General features: G+C 37.4%; 1 protein-coding gene across 50 annotated transcripts in view; it reads right to left on the bottom strand.

Moving 5' to 3' along the window:
* sorbs2 (sorbin and SH3 domain containing 2) overlaps positions 1 to 22,682 on the bottom strand; it is a 241,249-nt gene that overhangs the window by 186,411 nt on the left and 32,156 nt on the right. For all 50 annotated transcript variants that reach the window (XM_062981426.1, XM_062981443.1, XM_062981425.1 and 47 more), the window contains one exon: positions 22,382 to 22,519. The gene's annotated coding sequence lies outside the window, so the exon portion shown is untranslated. The remainder of the gene's footprint in view (positions 1 to 22,381; positions 22,520 to 22,682) is intronic.

Consider the following 22,682-nt stretch of genomic DNA (forward strand, 5'->3'; position numbering starts at 1 on the left):
CATATACAACAGATGAGGAAATACTAGAGAAATTTAAACAGTACTACACGAATTTATATAAAAAAGAAGAAGTCGATATAAATGAAATATCCCAATATTTAGGAGAATTTCAATTTCAAAAAATATCAGATCAGCAAAGAGAATTATTAAACAAAGAGATAACAACGGAGGAAATTAGAAAAGCAATAAAGACGATGAAAGCAAATAAGGCCCCGGGACCAGATGGGTTCCAAGCGGACTTTTACAAAGTTTTCCAAGAGGAAACACTACCATACCTGCAAAAAATTATGAATGCAGCTCTAAAAAATTCGGAAATACCTGAATCGTGGACACAGGCAGAAGTAATCGCTATCCCAAAAGAAAATAGTGACCCGATGGAAATAAGAAATTATAGACCAATATCCCTCTTAAATGCAGATTACAAAATTTTCACGACAATTTTAGCTAACAGATTTAAGGAATTTTAAAAAATTTGGATTGGCCCTGATCAAAAAGGCTTTCTTCCAGACAGAAACATGAATGAAAATGTAAGATGTATAGTAGACATTATTGAATATTATGAACTCCACCATGAAAAAGAAGTCGCCTTACTGGCCATTGACGCGGAAAAGGCGTTCGACAACTTAAATTGGTCCTTTTTTAAATTATTATTCAAAGAAGTTGATATTGGATTTCATTTCCTGAACGCCATAGAAGCGATATACAACAGACAAACTGCTAAAGTTGTGATAAATAATCAGCAATCATCGAACTTCGAGATTGGAAAAGGAACAAGGCAAGGTTGTCCACTTTCGCCCCTAATATTTATTTTTGCTTTGGAAACACTTATCGGTAATATTTGTAAAGATAAAGATTTGAATGGCACCAAAATAAGAAACCAGGAATACAAAATCCGGGCCTTTGCCGATGATGTAATTTGCATAATAGAAGAACCTAGGCATCAAATCGGCAAATGGACGGCGACAATTGAACGTTTTGGCAACCTAGTAGGATTTAAAATAAATAAACAAAAAACAAAAATATTTACAAAAAACATTACTAAAAAAAACCAAGCAATCCTACAAGAAATTTCTGGCATAAGGACAGTATCTAAATTAAAATACTTAGGGATTTGGTTAACAGCAAAGAATGCACAATTATTGAAAAATAACTACCAGGAAAAATGGAAAGAAATTCAAAAAGATCTACGACAATGGCAATCTCTAAATATATCCCTGCTAGGACGCATAGCAACGATTAAGATGAACATTTTACCTAAAATGCTACACCTATTTCAAAACTTACCGATTTTAAGAAATCAAAAACTGTTCAATATCTGGAATAAAGAATTATCCAAATTTATATGGAAAAACAAAAAGCCGAGAATTAATTATAAAGTAATGACAGACTTAAAAAGTAAGGGGGGATTCGGCCTCCCAAATTTAAATCTTTATTATGAGGCATGCACCCTAAAATGGGTTAAGGAATGGATTACATTGGCGGATGAGAATATCCTAACCCTAGAGGGCCATGATTTACGTAGAGGGTGGCATGCATACCTGTGGTATGAAAAAAGATTGGTAGAGAAAAATTTCGGCAACCATTTTATTAGAGCATCCCTAATTAGAGTTTGGGAGAAGTATAAGAAATACCTATATAATAAAACCCCATTATGGACTTCGTCACTGGAAGCAAATCAAAGAAATTTACTAGGGTGGAAAAATTGGCCTAGATATAAGGATCTTTTGAGGAAAAAGGAGGGAGAATACGAACTAAAATCGCAGGAAGAATTGAAAGAGAGATTCAAAAGTATCTCCTGGTTTCAATATGCACAAATTAGGGAACAATTTATAAAGGATAAAAAAGTAGGCTTCAGCGGAGAGGAGGGTGTATGGGAGAAAATAATATCATCAAAGAGGAAAGAAGTTTCAAAGATCTACAACATGTTATTAGGTTGGTCTACTGAAACTGAATCAGTGAAAAACTGTATGATCAGATGGGCAAAAAATATCGGTCGTCCAATAAGAATGGAGGAATGGGAACGGATTTGGAATAAAAAGTTAAAGTATACATATGCATGGGATTTAAAAGAAAATTGGCTAAAGATTTTTCATAGATGGTACATGACCCCCAAAAAACTAAATTTAATGTATAAAAATTATCAGAATGTCTGTTGGAAATGTAAAAGGCAGGAAGGAACATTTTTTTCACTCATGGTGGACTTGTGAAAAGTTACAAAAATTTTGGAAAATGATCCACAAAGAGGCTCAAAAAATACTGGATAAAAAATACCCTATGAAACCCGAATACTATCTATTGGGAATACTGGATACATCACTGGAATTAGATACTAATGACGATAAACTGTTTACATATATCTCTACGGCAGCAAGAATAACTATTGCAAAAAGATGGAAAACAGAACAGATCCCCCAATTGGAACAATGGCTGGAGAAATTAGAAGAAATAAAAGACATGGATAAATTAACTTTTTACTTGAAAGCAATTAGAGGAGAACCGATCAAGAGCACAAAGTGGGAAAAATTAGACTCTTACATTAAGAAAAGGACTATAATAGTAAATTGAACCGGGACTTAGACACAAAGATATAACAATGAAATTTTTTCCGAGTAGGGGATAGAATGGAAGTTTTCAACATACCCCTGACCCTACCCTGTTTGCCCCCCTGTGTCTCGCTCCCATTCCCCTCACTTCCCCCCTATTTCCCCCACCAAATATCCCTCACTGTTAGCCCAATTGTTATTATGTTTTTAAATTGTGTCTATGTATATCACTTACCTTCAATAAAAATTTATTTAATAAAAAAAAAGAAATATAATAGGATGGAGGTACAGTAGAGTCTCACTTATCCAACATAAATGGGCCGGCAGAACGTTGGATAAGCGAATATGTTGGATAATAAGAAGAGATTAAGAAAAAGCATCTAAACATCATGTTATACAACAAATTTGACAGAAAAAGTAGTTCATTACACATTAATGCTATGTAGTAATTACTGTATTTACGAATTTAGCACCAAAATATCACAATGCATTGAAAACATTGACTACAAAAATGTGTTGGATAATGCAGAACATTGGATAAGTTAGTGTTGGATAAGTGAGACTCTACTGTAGTTGATCTACATGAAGACTGTAGTAACAGGAAAAACAGTTTCATTTCCTTTGAAGAGATTCAGCAGAGGCATCTATGAAATGCAGACCATAGAAGGTGGAAACTTCTAAATTAGAGCTGAAACAGATGAGGAGCTGAAGGACTAAGAACATCCAATCCCACAGCTTCACCCTGCAGTTAGATATGCTATAACAAATGCATAGGTATGTGCTCAATGAGAAACAGGAGGGAGAATATGTTGCCCAGCACTGTAATAAAGAGTATCTACACTACACAGTTTGATACCATTTTAACTGGCCTTGCTTCATTCTGTGGTATCCTAGCATTTGTAGTTTGGTGAAGGAATTACTTTTATCTTTTGGGCTGCTCTCAATACTGCCCTAAAGTATACAAGTAGTACCAGAGGTCTCCGCTGTTTAAATTAGTCTATATACTCATGCACAGGTCTAGAAATTTAGTCAGGAAATAAATCCCAAATACCTGAATTGATCTAGGAGTCAATGTGAGTATCATACCTTAACCCTTTAAAAAAAGGAACAATTTCCTTCTCTGTATAAAGTAGTGAAAGGCAAGGGCTCGGTTCATCTTGGAAGAACATAAAAGAAGGCCTTTAACTCTCTCTGTTGTCCCTTTTTGAATGTCTGGGTGAAAAAAGATGGCATTAGCAGCCAGGGGTGCTGGCACCCTGAGATGGCATTTGTGCTTTTCCCCTCTCTGTGGAATGGCCCTAAGCTTCTCCACAGGATGCATCAAAATCTACCCCCAAACTTGTGCTTGACTTATACATGAGGACGACTTATACATGAGTACATACATTAATCAGTGAACAAAATAATATATCCCTAAGGTGTATTCTTTACATATCATGCCTCCCTCTGTTTGGCAGAACTGTGGCACAGCTCAGTTTCAATATGAAGCATCCTACTGAATGATATGCTACTCACAAACAGCACTAGGCTGGTCACAGGAGTATTCATTTCACTTGTGTCACAACAGATCAGTCAAATCTACTTCCTTTACTAGCCTGACAACATAGTCCTTCTGTCCAGACCTTCGCGGTGCTAAACCCATATTAATCCTCATACCTTGTGCTAATGAGCTGAGGGCTATTCCATCAGGTAGATGGATGGAATGGCTGTCTTTAAGTGGCAGGTGAGGAAACACTGAATATAACTGGCCACTTGAGAGAGGCAGCCATTCCATCAGACGAGTTAATCATTATACGAATTGCAGCTTTAAGAAGTGTGTTTGCTCCTTCTTCCTTTCCTCATTTCTTATTTCTTTCCCCTTGTGTCTCATGCAAACTTGAGGGCAAGGACTGCCTTGCTACTGATCACTATGAACAGCATAGTGAGCCTTTTGTATTTGGGGGTTAAAGATACAAAAATACTTCAAAATCATCCTTTCCCCCTTTACTTTGCATTCCATCCTGCCTTTGCCTCTTAAATTCAGGCCATCCATCAAAACACTTCTTTATTTATGGCATGGTGGAAATGTGGCCCTTCTACTTTAGGTTCATGGGAAATACACAAAGAAAACTGCTGTCTCGTTCCTCATTTTTACCTGGACTACTGGAAACTTACTGCATGTTTTAAAACAGTATTTGCACATTGGTCTCAGCTGCAACAGGTGATTCCCACGCCTGTGAAACAATGAATTTGCTCTGAATTTTACTCTAAACCTTAAAGGTGGTGAATGTATTTTGGTAATAGTTTAGACTAATTTGGTTTGGATGGAAATTCAGAGAGAATTTCGCATTCCAATTATATAAGTCTCCAGCTAACATTAGACCTAAGTGACATTTTCGATAACAGATATATCCATAAAGCTGAACACAATCCCCACTCCCTTTACTTTAATGTACAGTGTTGCAAACACTATACAAACAATGATGTCAAGAATATATTCATGCATATGTTGATCGCACAAATAGGCTGAGGACAGGTTTGGAAGCCAAAATTATGGGTTTTGCTATGATCCATGGATAAGTTGAGCATAAAACTTTGAAATATGGAACAAACAATTTTTTCTCTCCTTTTGAAAATGGATAGAGGGAAAATATTTAGGAAGAGCTAAAGAGATGGTGAAGATTTATTTGTTTGAGAGGTTATAGTGCCCTGAGATATTTTGACAGAAAATGGGACAGAAATATTTACATAAATAAACAAATAAACAATAGATTTCCAGTCTTTAAAGACTGTCCCTCTGATTCCTTTGCTGGAATGGAAGTCCATACTAATGGGAATCACAACAACATGAAATACTACTTTCTTTAATGCTTATGCTTACTATAACATGGAACAAAATAATTTCTTAAGGTTGTGCTTGTGTTTCATATATTTTGTAAAATGTTAAACATGGAATCAATTTTGTCAATTAAATAATACATTTCTAATCAATATGGAAACTTAATGGCACAGGCTTATAGATGAACCCATGTAAAAAGTGGAAGGGGCAAACATTGACCGATTCATCTATTGTTGGAAACAAGAGAGAAACTAGATGGCAGCCAGGGCTCAATGTGCTCCCCGGTGACCTCAGCATTTAAGAATTTAGCCTGTTCCAGTCCATCTACATTGTTGCTTTCTGTATTCAGGTACAGATGATCTCGTCAACTTGTCTTTATTGCTCACTCTTCATCTTTTCAAGAACTCAGCAGCACTGGGGGGATATTGGCTTTCTTCACTTTCATCTACATTCATTAACTGCAATACGAGCTATTTAACACAATATATTCGCAGGCAGCTGCTTTTTGCTATTTTCACATTGCCTTTTCCACCCCATCACATCAATGATAAGTGATGTAAGTTACTTCTCATTACCCCCTTAACGGTAATTAAGCAGGGTGCTGTTTAGCACCATTGAGAATAATAAGACCTAACCACGATTAACCCAAATCTTCTCCAAATCAAACGAATGTTCATATTAGCACAGAACTAAAAAGAAATTCTAATGGAGAGACCACAAAAAGTCAGACAAAGACTGAATATGCTCAATGGCCAAAAAATCCAAACTAACTGTATGGTAGGGACAGAAAACTAACGAAGAAAGGGAAAATGGAAGATCCTGAAGAATGCTCCACACTATAATTTTTTGTTGCAGATCCCACTTTTCCATTGTTTTTATGGCTAAGTCCCGACTGTCACAACAATGCTACTCAGGCATAAGAAATGATATTAATAGGGATGGGACCCCAAATTCTCCACAAGTACATATCCATTTACACACAATCCCACCCCCTGCTCCACACACAGTAAGTCCCAATGAAGAAAGTTGAATGATGGTTGCAAATGGAAAAATTAATTTATAGGAGAAACAGAATGGAGCATGCAGATGAAAGCATGACCAAATTGCACACATGCTCTGCTTCTCTTGCTTATTTCCCATATAGAACTCAAGTCATACTTCTTATATGAATTATCTTAAGATGTTTTAAAAAAGGGAATAGTTAGCAAATCACTGACCTACTTCCACCTCATATCATTTACATCCAAGCATCTCAAGTGGATGCCACCAGCTAGGCTGCTTAATTTTATCATCATTAGGTTGCAGAGATAATTTCCTTTGTGGTTTGGGAATTTGATAATGTTGTGGAAGGCAAGTCCCTTTGAGCCCAATTTTAGATGCAAAGTTGGATTTGAGGAAGATCTCTATTTCTCAAACTTTGCCTTTTCTCTCTTCCCGCCCCCCCGCCCCCAATCTTGGACAGCATTACTTGCTCAATAATAACGATCTCAAATGTCTTAGAAGCAGAGAATCTTACAAAGCCAAGCTGAATCAATATTCTTTATTATACCTGGAAAAAGATCAAACAGGTTTTGTCTCTTTTGGTCCTCTTCAGTATTCTGTCTTGCCTGAACTTCTGCATATATATTTAACATCCAGTTGTAGTTGTCAACCGATTTTATTGAATATACACAAATGACTCAGGATATCGCACACCTAAACATTCCACCTCATCCGACTAGCTGGTTTGCCCATCGTATGCTGCTTGCTCTCCACATTTGACATGGACCCATTATACAATGCACAGGGATTTCTGGCCGGGCTCTGTAGCAAAAGGGGAGAGCAAGAGGCATATGTCACCGCGGTTTCCCATAGAGCAATGGGGGGAAGCCGGGCAGCGACACTTCACCCCGTGGGATGTGGGTCCAGGTACGACAGTCGATGTGGGGTGTGGAGCGACAATGCGTGGCGAATCCAAAGTCCTTTGTGATGAGTCCCTAGAAGACATGATGCCACAGTATCATCCTGGGTTCACACTTCCAAAAAAGCAGCAAAGAATATAACATCAAAGTCTATATCAGTTTTTACATATTACCACTCTGCTCTTGGGATTTTATTTGAAGTGAATTCTTTGAGATCATATGTCTTCCATTCAACAATCTCAACTCCAACATTATTTAAACAGTTACTTATTTTTTGCACATCCTTTGGACATAAGAACAAGGTCTTTGTACCATTTCTTTAAGACAGATATAGTAACTCGATAAACTATGCTGCATTGCAAAATATCATACTATCTTGTTCTTTATGGAGAACCATATATTCTACAATGATATGTTTGCTGTAAATAACATTTGGCAAAGGTACATATAATTGCCATGCAAACTTAGCAAAACCTACCTATTATCTAGCAATGCTTTGTCTTGACCAGATTCTCTTGTGTTCAATAGGTCTTAAATTTAACAAGATTACAAAAAAAAAAACCTTTTTCAACTGCCCTTTAGACTATGTCCATCCAATTATGTCATCTCTCTTAAGAGAGGTTGAGTGACTTCTAGATGGATTTTCTTGTCGGTGCTGAATATTCTTTTTCAGTAATGTGCCTACAAATCAATGTAAAATATTACAATTTGTGTTTCCTTTAGCTTTAACTGTGCAAATGTGTCAAATTTACAGGTTTATGTAAAAAGGATTATGCGTTTTTGAATACTGTTTTAACCAATGTCTTTCAGTGAAAACCACTTATTAACAAGGGGCATGGCAGCTATCAATTTTACTAGGCTCAATGGCTATTGACCAGGCCATCTTAATTATTCAGTCCTTCTGGTCCATGAACTTCATGATCCATGGATTTTCAGGATATTAATGTGGTGTGTCTTCAAGTCATTTCTAATACATGGCAATCCTAAGGTAAACCTGTAACGGGTTTTCTTGATAGAATTTGTTCAGAGGGAGTTTGCCCTTGCCTTCGTCTGAGACTGAGATAGTATTACCTCTGAAGAGGGGAAACACACAATCCCACAGACCTATTTGTTTCTCTTAACTCCTTTCACTGTGTGGGAGCCACAAGTTAAGAAAACACATACACAAATCAAAAATAAAGAATTGTTCATAATGCTGGTGCATTATGAGTTGCTCTCTCTGGGCACTTCCAGACTACACTTAAACCCGCTTTGGAGCAGGTTAAAGGAAACCTGTTTCAATGTGAGTTTAAGTCCCACCCCCAAAACGGGCTTTTCCCATTAGCTGTCCCCATGCCCTTTTGGTAACTTCCAGGAGGGCATGGGGTCACTGATCCTCCCAAAGCCTTTGAAAGAAAAACTTACCATGCCATCATTAGGTCTCTCTGAGGCCTCCTGGAGTGTATTCATGATGTGCCAGGAGGCGGGGGGGGGGGGGAGCAATCTGCCATCCCACCACCTGGCGTGTCATTGGTATGCTCCAAGAGGCCCCCAGAGAGGCATAATGGCAGCATGGTAAGTTTTCTTTATTTTTAAGGCTTTCAGGGGAGTTGGGGGGGGGGCTGGGTGCCCTCTTCACTCTCTGGACTCATGGAGCCCAAAAAAGCGAACTGGGCTGTGGGGGCAGACTACTGGGACTTCTGTCCCCACAGGGCCCATACCCCATTAGAACAGGGCCTTCCAGGAAGGCCTGGATCTAATGGGGTATCTATATAATTTGGGACAATGCAGGGTTTATTGGCTTTGTCTCGAATTACTTTGCTTTTACCTGAGGCGTTGTTTGGATGCCTCAAGTAAAAATCTGACAGGGCCCGCATTTTGGGCCCTGCCTGGAAGTGCCCTCTACTTCAAGTGGAGTAAATGTTCTGGTGTACTTTGTTCTCCTATGAAAATATGATACTGTTTATATCTACTTTCTTCCTGATTCAGAGGTATTACATGCAACTACATTTCTTGTACTGAATACCATGTTTTAAGATAAATTATACTCTCCAAGAACAAATTATTTCTGCAGATCTAGAAGAAGCCATATAAATTTATACTTGGCATTGAAGCCCAGTTCCTGCCCTGTATCACATCAGGCACATGCGATAGGTGGACAAAATGTTTTGTAGCATGGAAATATTATAAACCTTTCTACAACTGTACTTCAACCTAATGAAAGTGAACATCTCAAAGGAAAGAAAAATCAACACAACCTGACCTTTTGTAGGGCTAGGGAAACCCCCACAGTGAGGAAAAAAACCTATTTTACTTTTTAAAGACAAAATAATTTAATCTATTAACAATTTTATTATGAAAAGCATGAACCCATAAGAGACTGACATTTGCAAATAAAATTTGACCTAAAGCATTAAGAATGGTGGGAAAATAATTAAAAATATGAGAGACTTCTATTTAGATAAAAAGCATTCCACTAGGAGACAAAAAAATCTGTACTAGTTTTATTCCATCATTCATGCTTCATTTGTTACTTCTACAGCACATTACCCCCAAACAATTTCTCAACCTCTGTGAGTACACTGGGTTCAGCTACCAGTGCTTTCTAAAATATTTGATTCTAATTAGACCTAATGATCATGTTGGCTTCTCTCAATCTGTGATTTTGTAGAGGCAACACTTGAGTTAATCCTGCAGAGTGCCCAAGATTGAGTGTTGGACATAAGTACTGCTGAACAGGTCAGGAACAGTGACAATTCGGTTATGAGAGTCAACATGGAAGTATGCAAAAAATCCAATACGTGTTTTACAATCTCAAACATGAGAAAAGCCATATATATATTTGAGAGGATTAGTTAAGAGTCTCTTCAACATGCCTGGTTATCTAAAACTTAGGCAAATTGTACGTCAAAGATCAAAAACTGGATAGCAAAGTGAGTGGAACTAAAGAAGCAATGAAAAGACAAAAGGGCTCCCTTTAAAAGTATATTGCCTTTAAAAACAAATCAAATAATTAAAAATACATGAGAAGCAGGAAGCAGCCACAGAAGTGGCTGGCTGATCAAACAGTAATGATTTGCAAGGTAATTGAAGGCGGGCAAGGAAACTGAAGAAGAGTCAAATGACCTTGATTTGCATTGCAAACAATATTAAGACAGATATCTACACCTGGATAGGCTTTGGTAAGTATTTTGGCTCTCCCAAGGATTAATATTCAAATTGGTACTATTTAAGAAAAATGTATATCAATTAGAGTTGGTGGGCAAATAATAAAGCAGTGATATTTGTATATTGGACTGAATTAATTAGGCTGATTAAGGATCAACACGGTGAAGAGCTCCAAATGGATCTCTCTAAACTGGGCGAATAAACAACACTATTGTGAGGAAGGTCCAAGAGACCATAGTTCACTACAGAATTGCTTCAATAATTCCTAGTGAAAAAACAACATTAAACAAGTGGTGTGAAAACCTTCAATTGAAATCTTGAACAGCATTTTCTAGTCAGAAAAGGCAGGGTTAAGAAAGTCAGATTTAATATAAAGCAGTCTAGAGCTTTTTAAATGTTTTACCCATAATTCCCTAACCTGGCTGGGGGTGGTTATGATGGTTCGGAGTTGTCATTCAAAAAAGTATATTTCTGAAGCTCTGAGACAGCATGTTCCTACATGTAAAATAATGTAAATTAGAGTAAAAATAATCCTGACCTAATGTATATCATGGTGTAATAATTTGAATTGGCTGTGGTTAATCGAGAAAAGTAATGTATTGAGTAACTAGTTGAATGAAATAATCATCCAAGTGTTCAGAAATGGCAGGTCCATGCTGAGTATCTTAAGGAAAAGAATTTAAATAAAATGATTTGCATCGTTAAGATTTTTGAGTCTTTCAGGAATATTCTCTCATCATACAACATCTATTGTTTGGAAAATAACATTAAATGTTTTGCAGAAAGGCTCAAAAATGCTTGGCAGAAAAACCGAAGAAAAGAAAGAGAATATAAATGGAAATGCAAGAGTTAACCATGGCCATTAAGAATGAAAAGATGACCAGTTAAGACAAGAAAACCCACCAGGAAAAGAAAGAGTGGGCAATTTGCTTCCAGCTTGACTTAGTCACACTCTAAAAAACTGATGAATACAACAGCTTGAAACAGCAACTTGCTTTGAAGAAAATGCTAATTAAATACTTTAAACTTCATCCACTGGTGGTTTTAGTTAAGTAGGGAACACGGCCCTATAGGAGGGTTGCATATTTCACATTATCAAGCACAATATAAATATCAACAATGATAAAATAAGTTCTTTCACTTTGGCCATTTTCAGATTCTCCTTGCATTCCCTTCTAATCTTATACTTATGCACCTGGTTTGGCAAATTTAAAACTGAAAGAAATGTTAGGCCCCTTCCACACAGCTGAATAAAATCCCATATTTTCTACTTTGAACTGGAATATATGGCAGTGTGGACTCAGCTAACCCAGTTCAAAGCAGATAGTGTGGGATTTCCTGCCTTGATATTCTGAGATATAGGGCTGTGTGGAAGGACCCTAAGAGTGTTCTCAAATAAACTCAGAATCATAATCTGGTAGTAGAATGCACGGCTTCACATACAAATGGTTCAAGGTCAATTCTTGGGCTCTCCTGTTGAAAGATCCCAATTGAAGGAGATGAACCAGTTGTTGAATCTTATTTGCTAACTTCGTGTATACAAAACCCCACAGAACTTCTTTAAAGAACAACTTCACCATAAAACAAATAATCTGATGTCCTCATCTTCAAATCACCTCTGAAAGATAGCTGAAATTACTTACAAAAATCTGTTAATTTACTCTTTCATATGGATTTGCAATTTGTTTCATGTCCAAAATTATTTAAAATGTTGCATATATATCTCCAGGCTATGTGTATAAAGTATGTAGTATATAAAACATAAATGTATTTTGTATTTAGTCTTGGGTCCCATCTCCAAGATACTCATTGTGTATGTACTGTATATACCACCTTGAGTCCCTATATTAGGAAACAGGTAAGATAAAAATTAAGTAAATAAATATGCAATTATAGGTATTCCAAAATCTGGGGGAAAACACTGAAATCCATGAAACTTCTGGTCATTTTGGATAAAGCAGTGGTTCTCAACCTGTGGGTCCCCAAGTGTTTTGGCCTACAACTCCCAGAAATCCCAGTCAGTTTACCAATTGTTATGATTTCTGGGAGTTGAAGGCCAAAACATCTCGGAACCCACAGGCTGAGAACCACTGGGATAAGGAATACTCAACCTGTATGACCATTGAACTCACAGATCAATTGTCCTAGCTGCTGAGGATTAAGATCATAATTGTAGTGTAATTCTTGAGGCTACCTTGCTTATCCACTATTGCAACCTCATTGTTTTTAATTTGATGTTTTAATTTTGTGTTGTGCTTTTTCACCTATTGTGTATATTTTATTATTGGTTTTTGTTTTTGTCCTTGGATGTTTTATATTTTATCATTGCTTGTATTTTGATTTTGCTGTAAGCTGCCCCGAGTCCCCTTCGGGGGAGATGGAGGCGGGATATAAATATATATATAAACAACAACAACTTCTTCTTCTTCCTTCTTCCTCTTCTTCTTCTTCTTCTTCTTCTTCTTCTTCTTCTTATTCTTATTCTTATTCTTATTCTTATTATTACAATTCCCAGAACCTTTCGGCTTGTGCTGGAAGGCAATGTGCATGTTTGAGCCTTCCTGAAGGTCACTACTGGAGATTTGTCAGGCTATAAATTTTAAATCCTAGACAACATTTTACAGTAGTGTGAGCCTACAAACAAGGTTTATCCCTGCCACCAGATGTTCACAACATCTGTTTGCCCTTAGGTAAATTAGAGGCAATAACTGGGTGCTAATGTGGTTATGGATAGATATTTCAAAAGCAATGCAACATAAGGTGCTAAAAGTCCTGCTCAAATATTTCCCTTTAGTTCCATCTTGTCACTATCAGTCACTCCCCTGTGGGACATTTCATCACCACAAAGAACCATCCCCCCCAATGGTAGGTCTTTTAGCTAATGAGACCAAATTGCGAATGTTGGTAAAATCTGAAAGTATTTATTAAGTTGCTAAGATATTCCCCATTAAGACTGTTTGAAAGCTTTGGCTGTCACAGGTAAACACCAGCATCTCCCTCTCATCACTCAAGACATAAAGCCCCCTTCCACACAACTATATAAAATCCACACTGAACTGAATTACATATGGCACTGCGGACTCAGATAATCCAGTTCAAAGCAGATATTGTGGATTATCTGCCTTGATATTCTGGGTTATATGGCTGTGTGGAAGTGGAAGTGGATACCCTAAAAGAGTATCTATTCTGAGTCTGTTTTGCCATTCATAACATCAGCTAAATAAATGGGCTCTTTGTGGAATCAGATGGTAAAAAACACCAGGAGGTTCAAAGCACAGCGTTCTGTTTTAACAGGTGTGCCACATACCTTATGCTTCTTGAAGGGCGGGGCTCTCCCAATTTGTTATTAACATCACAGGGTTCATAATTATTTATGTAGTTCTTTGTGGTTTAAGGCAAAACTGCAGCTGTTTAATGAAAAAGAAATTTGGGGAAAGAAATCACGACCACTCAGGCAGCTGCTGCAGGAACCACAAAACCATTTGGATGAATGAAAATGATTCATGGAGACGAGCACATACAGGGAGAGCCCAGTGGTTGATCAAAATGAAACCAAATAACATGAACACCATTCCTTTGTATTTTGGGTAATCTAAGGGTTTATTTATATTACCAAAGCAGTGTAGGAGCTATTTCACACTGGATGTTTCCTCATCTTCATCAAAACATTTGGAAACTCTGAATTAGGTGGGTGAGTCTAATCATGTAGGAGTTTCTCCTATGGATTGTGCAATAATTGAATAGGAAGTCCTATGTAGTTAGCTGCATGCACATTGCCCTGGCTCCCCAACACTATTAAATTTTTACACTTCTGATTTCTGATCATTATGCAGGTATGGTAGGGATCTTGTTTTGGACAATGGAGTCTGGGGAGATAATTCTTTGAATTCATATAATAATATCATTGGGGACAATATTAATCATCACAGTTGGCTTGCAAGTGATTTTACTCATTTTAAATAGCTAAGTGGGCATTCTTATCCCCATGATACAGCTCTGTTTAAGTAAAAAAAACCCCAAAAACATTTCTATGTAGAAAGTATTATATTAATTTGCCACAAAATAGATTTCTGTCTAACTTTTTAGATATTTATTGCCATTTTGCAAAAATAACGAAAGCAAATAGTAGAACCTGACATAAATTCGCTGGTCATTCTAGGGTGAGGGGATTAAATAGCTGTACCAGAACAAATGTACTTTTAGTGCTCCACTGCTTCATTTAGACACATATAAATGATAATTTAATGATTTAATGAGATGCTAATGTGCACAGACCTTTAAATTCAGTGTTGTGTGTGTGGATTTTTTTTAACCTGAGAGAGAGAATTATCAGATGCTTTCAGGCAGGACTTCTTTTTACAAGTGCTGGATACAAGTTCACACAGTGAGACATGAATAGGGTTTTGCACATACTGTGAAGTAACACATTTTCAAAAGCACACTGCACATTATGAAAAGAAAAAAGAAGTTTAGTTAACTAGCCATTGTTGCATGTGAATGACAGCAGAAGAAACCGAGAGAGCTCCACTTATGGATTGGATACTGATGACAACAACCACCTGAAAGATCTCTTCTCCTGCACCCCCCTTTTTGGCTTGCTTTCTTTGATGTTTTTTTTTCTGCAACTCTGTATGGCATGATCTTATTTCATTACAGTTATATGTCTTGGCTCTCACAGTGTTATAATGTTCACTGCTAGAGTAGAAACTGTGCGGAGGAGGTGATGGAACAGGAGGATACGCTGTGGGTACACTTTGGATTCATTTGCAAATCTAGTTCTGCACTTGAGTCAACCTGTTGTGAATACAAAGGCTTCAACCTCAACACACAGGGAATATGAAGAAATTCTTACTATATTACAGAACCATAGAAGACAACAGACAGATTTGGCCTGGTCTGTTTCACATCAGATTAAAAACAAGGAGATATTGGGAAAGCTCAACACTTCATTGGAACCTGGAGTTATAGGCTAATATCCAACACGGTTAGTGCTTATAGGGAACCAGTTTCTGCAGATGCAAATGGGAGGAGAGGTACCTAAAAATATGGTCTGGAAATATGGGGAGCACTAAGGGGAAGGTTTTTGGCACCAGAAGGGATTGCAGGGATAGCAGGTGGTGTTGAGGATGAAAATCACACTGCTAAGGAAACTATCATGTTAGCTTTAGGCAGTGGCTGGACTGAGTCTGAAGAAATAAGTCCAATAATGATGATGTACAATTCAGAAATATTGTGCCCAGGGCCTATAGTGCCTATTGAGTTTTGTGGGATTGGGGGCTTTGTTTCCCCATATTGTAGGGCTTCAGTCTGTTTAAACCATCCAATTGTCTAGGGAATCCAAGGTTTTTAATTTCCAACATACAAGATGTTGTTGGGCTGCAACTTCCACAAACACTCACTTTTGGCTAGGACTCATGGTAACAGGGGTGATAGTTTACAAGTTGACAATTGAAAAGTCATATTTTCCCCACCTATGCTTAGGACCCCTATTATACCTGCTAGTCCTTGGACAAAAGGCTAACAAACAGTGATGTACAAGTGTACCTCATTTAATCAAGTACATATATGTTCTTGGGTATTACTTCAACAGAAAATTTCATGCGGAGGCTGAAGTAATTCAGAAAGGATAGCTTTCTACACACCCTAAAAATGAAAAAAAGGGTTCAACATTTTTCAGCAAATATTTTAGCCAGGTCAGGAAAGCTTTGTGTGAATAAACTAAAAATTTCTGAATCTTCTAGAGATCATTTGAAAGCTTCTTCCAAAGATTACCTTTTCTTTTACCAGAAAGGTGTTTTTGTTCTGTTTGCAAAATGGTCATGAGCATCTAACAAGGTAGGCAGAAATTTACTTCACAGAAAATTAATATGGTAATTTCTATGTGGAGGTGTTATTTTATTTGTTTTTTTAAATAAGGCTGATCTATAGTTATGATAAATACTGAAATAGTTATGGCAAGTTAAAGATTTATATCCTTAATCACCACTGCTCACAGCAAAGCTCCTAACTCTATGAACCATCTAGGAGATTAAGATCATCTGGGGAGGTCCTGCTCTCAGTCCCACCTCTCTCGCAGGTGCGGTTGGTGGGGATGAGAGACAGGGCCTTCTCAGTGGTGGCCCCTTTGAGCTCCCTCTCTCCTAACCTTTTGGAAAAAACTGAAAATATGGATGTGAGACCAAGCTTTTGGTTAACCTATCACTGCAATATGTAAATGTGGAATTGTGCAATGACGACTGGAATAGCCTGGACTACGAGATTGCATTATGTGATTTTAATAATTTTAATCTTGATATGTTTTAGTAGTGTTTTAATGTTTATGTTTTATTTGCCAGATGTGTGTTGTGTGGCATCCAATTGTGCCTCTATGTGTGCAGCTCTGAGTCCCCTTGGGGTTGAGAAGAGCAGGATATAAATATGGCAAATAAATAAAAAATAAATAACTACACCTGTCTATGAACCATTTTTTCTTAAGATTTCTATTTTTGTGGCTAAACCTATAGATCTGAGCTTTTAAAAACATGCATGATGAGCTAACGAAAGTGGCAGACTTATCTACTCATGCCTTTACTGTGCTCACGCATTTTCAATAAGGGATTCTGAAGGGGAGGCAGCTGCCATTTATTTTGCCTGTTGGAGGCAGGCTAACAGTAGTATTGACTAGAGTAGGATCCAGATATTTCCTAAGCCAATCTTTATTGTATAATTTACTACAGGCACACTACTCCAACCTGACACAAAAAATCTGTGTTTTTCCAGCCCTTCTTCACCATCCTACTGATGCTGATAAGCTAGAAGATATATATTGAGTGGGTTAGAGAGCTTTAAAAGATTTTTAATGAGCTTCTTTGTCAGAGGCTTTGTTAACCTGCAGTTCTTTGGATTTTAAGGACAGATGGGGAAAGGAGAAATTCGCAAAATACAAACTATATGAATGACTTTTTTTCTATCTTTCTGGGCCCAAATTGTAAGACTAGAAAACTTACTTCTCCCATAATGCAATGATTCTACACCTTGACAGTTGTCTAACTGTATCCTTCACTATAGCCTGGTGACAGTTTGTACTATTTCCTTACACCTCCTGAGTCTCAAAGTGGATAAGCTGCCTTAAGCTTTTAAAGGTAGTAGGAGAGATGAAGCAGTCCCTAACTCTTTTCAATGAGGAGGAAAGCCTAATCTTTTTAGAAGCATGAAATATCCAGCTTCATTAGTCAAATTCTTCAACAGTGAGAAACTTGTCAAAAATAAGTACAGAATTGTTTGTGCTATATGACGTCTAGAGAACAGATCACTAACACCCTGACCCTAAACATACCGACTAATCCTATGGGAGCTGCCAGTCACACCTACACAGAGCCTCCTCTCTGTCTCTGCTTTAAATAAAAAGATGTGAAAAGCAGCTTTATAAGGAGTATTTTGGCAAGAAAGAGCAGCAGGGAGAAGAAGATTACTAACCCTTACTAATACCTCACTTATTGCTGTCCATTTATATGCTTCATTTTGTTGCTCTAATCGACTCATTTGCATACTATGTTTTTGTAAACAAATACATTTAGAGCATTGTACAATTAAGAACCCAATGATATTGTGCTACCATCAAAACATATTTATTATGTACTGTTCACATAAATTGCTGAGGCTTCATTATAAGGTATGTATAACATTGCCTCTCAACACAAGAGCTATAGAAGTTACATACATATCTGGAAAATATGTCTCACAATCACAGACGAAGAAGAAATTGATCCTCATTATTACCATACCAAAACAAAATCATGTACATCCAGAGGCATTTTCTTCTTTATAATTACTGCTCGTGTTTAATATTGGACCCATGCACTCAGTTTTCAGCACTGGGAGGTCTCTGCTAACATTAAGTCTGGTTTGGCTTCTATATATTCTTCTTAAATTCCTGCATAGCATCCTACCAATTACTAAACTCAACAGCACCAGAAAAATGATCGAATCTAAATCCAGAGAGCAGTCTGTTTTCTGGTAAGCACAAAGGAATTAAGTATGCATAAGCACCTCCATACACTTCAGAGAAAGTAGCTAGTCCATGCTTGGGAAGAGAATACATAATACAGAACTACATTGCACTTCAACTGCCATGGTTCCATGTTAAGGAATCCTGTGATTTTCAGTCTGGTAGGGACTGCATCTTCTAGTGCAGAGGTGTCAAACTTGTGGCTCTCCAGATGTTTCGTCCTCCAACTCCCAGAAGCCAGCTTGTTCAATGGCCAGGAATTTTGGGAGCTGAAGTCCAAAACACCTAGAGGGCCACAAAATTGACATCACTGCTCTAGTGCTCTTCCTTGTACTGTAACACTAGAGGTCTTTGGGAGGTAACTCTAAATATATACAAATCCCAGGATTCCATAGCATAGAACTTGGAGAACTGAAGTGGTATGAAAATAATATAACTGCATAAGGGGGATATGGACATTGCTCTCTGGACAGAAGGAACTTAGGCAGCAAAGCTCCATTGGACTGAATCTTAGGCAGATCACTGGCTTCATGTGAAGAGATTTTCGAGACTCAGTAAAACTGAAAAGCAAGAGTTCTGTAGCATAGGGTGGAACGGCCATTGGAAATAAGTTCAGAAATGTATTGTGGAATCACTGGGTTGCTGTGAGTTCTCAGAAGTATTCCTACATAGCTAGTTTAGCATCATGCTGCATTTTCACTGTCAGAAAAGTGACAATGCAAAAAGATATGTACTATCCCTTTTCAGACTGTATTCAAACAATGGTGACAGTTCATATTTGAGTACAGGGCAATGTTACACATGTTTGGACAGAAACAAGATTCTTCTTTGTTCAATGGGACTCACTCCTGGGTTAAATGTACATGGGATTCACTCCTGGGTTAAATGTATAGGATTCCACCCTGTTTAAGTAAGTAAAATACTGAATACACTTTTATATGCAGCTTTACAAGTAATAACAGTAAGCTTTTGAAAACTGGAAGAGCTTTCTGGGGAAAAACTAGTAATTAAAAAAAAAACAAATGGGGATTTCTAAAAAAATATTAAGTAACACATTTGACACCATTAGGGGCCATACAAAGAGCACACTGTCAAAGAAGGAACCTGCACAAAATGTTACTGTTTGTTCTCCATGAATGCCGAGGTATATTTGCTAAAAGAAAGACATTCCATTCCTCTCCAGAGACTTCTGCTTCATTCAGAAGTACAACAGGGCTGCGTTCATATCACTTCTACATTCAGGTTAGGTCAGCACTTCAGTTACAGACTCCCCATTTGAGGCAGAAGCAACATTAGTTCACTATAAAAATTAATCCTAACTAAAAATTTGACAGTTTGAGAGCAGTTTTATTTGTATGTGATTTTGCTATAGCAAAGACATTTAAGCATTGAACTGGTGGAAAATTTTTATGAGTCAGGCATTCTAAGACACTTACTGTAATTCCAATAAGCAAAGTATTATTTTAATGAAAAAATAAGTTGGACAAGAATTCTACAGTATGAAGTGCAAAGCATTTTACCACCTTTCACCCTCCTCCACATAATAGACCTGTTGAACGACAAATTGAACAAAACCAAAAAGACTATATATAGGATATATAATATAAAAAGAATTATATTATGAATAAGTCTAGGGATCAGGCCATAAGAAACAGGATACAAATGCTATAAAGTATCTAAATCTATAAGGATTGTCTCAAAAAGGATTAATATGTAAAAGAAAATAATCCTTGTGATGGTGGGAATTGTAAATGTTGAGTATGTGTATGTGTATGTCCTAAAATAAAAAATATTATTATAAAAAGAAGAAAATATATAGGACACAAATATACATTCTTTCCAAAAGAAATATTGAGAATATAGATACCATAGAATATTATTTTTATTTGCACAAAAGACTTGATGGATTTACACCTTGTTTTGTTCTTTGTCAAGGGAGTCAGTTTAAATATGCAATGTATTATTTTTTAAATGGATCTGATTAATTTTACCCACTTTTGGCCTCCGAAACAGAAGTGGCACTCATAGAACCAAAGAGGGAAAAAATTAAAATAATAAGTAAGAGGAAAAATATACTTGCAGGTTAACACAAGAGGGATGTAAACTAACCAGCAGATTCTCTAACTGGAGTAAAGGTCTCATTAGCTTTATGCTTAGTGAGTCTCACCTTGGAAAGCATGCTTTCCCTCAGGGTCCCCTATTGCAAAAATTTGACATGATTTGTCAGTACCATACAGTCCCCATATTTGTGGGGGATATGCTGCCAGACCTCACGTGGATAACAGTGAGTCCATTCAGCAGGATGAATGATGGAGGTAATGAGAAGAGGGTGCCACTAATACAGGAGGCCCTAAGTCAGTGGTTCTCAACCTGTGGGTCCCCAGATGTTTTGGCTTACAACTTCCAGAAATCCCAACCAGTTTACCAGATGTTAGGATTTCTGGGAGTTGAAGGGTAAAACATCTGGGGAGCCACAGGTTGAGAACCACTGCCCTAAGTGAATAAGTGAAAGCACATGTAATGGTTCCATGGTAGGTAGGTTATATTGTATTAACATTAAGCTATTCTGTCTGGCTGTGTCTACCATATTCCACTTATGATTTTAAAGTTAACATACTTCAATTTTCCTGTTCTATGTTATGGAACCTAGAGATTCCAAAGATGGCTCCAATAAGTCCTTGTCTGTGTCTCTGCTGATCCTTTTCTCCACTTCATCAGGCCTCAGCAGTCACCAGCCACCACTGAATCTGAGGAAAAATAAGTTGATGGTGGTGGTGTTGCCGTCTGCCATCTGCAAGAAAATTCAGCAGGCTCCTTCCCTACTTTTAGGCAAATTTCTACAAATAACTTTTATATTAACCCCTAACTGATCTATTTCATTGCTGCAGAGTGGGCAAAACAAGCCATTTTACATATGCCTCTTTCACACAACACAGTTGTTTTTCTTTGACTCCACTTCATCTGCCATGGCTCTATTCAATTGAATCCAGGGATTTGCAGCACTTAGAATATTTGGCCATAAAGCTATAGTGTCTCGTTAAGGTATCAACCCCAGAATTACAAAGGATTTGGATGTGGCAATTAAAGTGGTATCAAAGTGTTATGATTGTGAAATGAGAAAGTTCCCTCATAAAAGGGGATCAGGTTTCAAAAAAAAAAAAGAAAAAGGGGGGGGGGGTAAAAAAGACAAGGGGCATGGTGGTGGTGGGGTAAAAAACATATTGTAAACTCTTGCAGGCAAAGAATAGAAACAGCTCAGAAGAATGGGGTTAACAAACCAAAAGCAGCAGGAAAAAGTAGCCCAGGGCCAACATCTAACTATTACAGGTTTTGCAAACAGTGAGAGTTACTGCAGGAACCGAAATTAGTCCTAAACACTTACTGCATCAAAAAGCCCTGGGCTAAGAAAAAATAATCAACAGAAAAAATGAGACCATTTTAGTTGTTTCAACAGCATAACTTACACAATGCAATAATGATATTGTAGGTATTGGTAGTAAATTACAGGGTTCTGAATTTTCAGTACTTAAGGGCAAACCAAGAGCTTGCAAATAAAACCTCTGACTCTTCTATTTCAAATGCTTCCAAATGCAAAAATCAGAGAGATTAAATAAACTAACAGGAGAGGAGGGAAATCAGATTATCATAGATGTCTTTCATCTGGAATACCTAATATAGTACCATGTACCCCAAATTTCACATGATGAAGCAATACAACATTGAGCTAGAGTCATGCTTCTGCGCGTTGTAAGCACATTACGATTTCAAAGGAGACTCTGTGTGTGTGTGTGTGTGTGTGTGTGTGTGTGTGAAAGAGAGAGAGAGACAGCAACAGAAAGAGCAACAGTAACTCTGTATTTCTCTGTGGCAGGTACTTATGGTATCCTAATTAATGACCAAGGAATGTCAGCTATGAATACAGAACAAAACTGTAAATCCTTAAAACATATGCACACATACACATACAAGGAAGGGAGGTAATTACCAGTCAGATGAGTCGTCTTGTTTTTCGGATATAGGAGATGTAAATATTTTTGTTCTTGTAAATCCAGATCTTGTTAACTTAGGCCTTTCTTCACTTTTAGCTTCTCTAAAGGTCTAAGTTTAACTGAAGAACAAGAACCTGCAACAGAGAGAAAAAGAGAAGGCGATAAGAGCCCAGAAGAATTTCAGCTGCTGGCTGCAGCTACTGTTCTAGGAGCATTTGAGCTATTTTCAGCACTCGTTGAGTTTGTCTGCAATAGGAGAAACCAGAAAAGCACAGAGGCAGGAAACTCACAGGAACT

Source organism: Anolis carolinensis, chromosome 5 (assembly GCF_035594765.1).
Source record: "Anolis carolinensis isolate JA03-04 chromosome 5, rAnoCar3.1.pri, whole genome shotgun sequence".
Taxonomy (NCBI): Eukaryota; Metazoa; Chordata; class Lepidosauria; order Squamata; family Dactyloidae; genus Anolis; species Anolis carolinensis.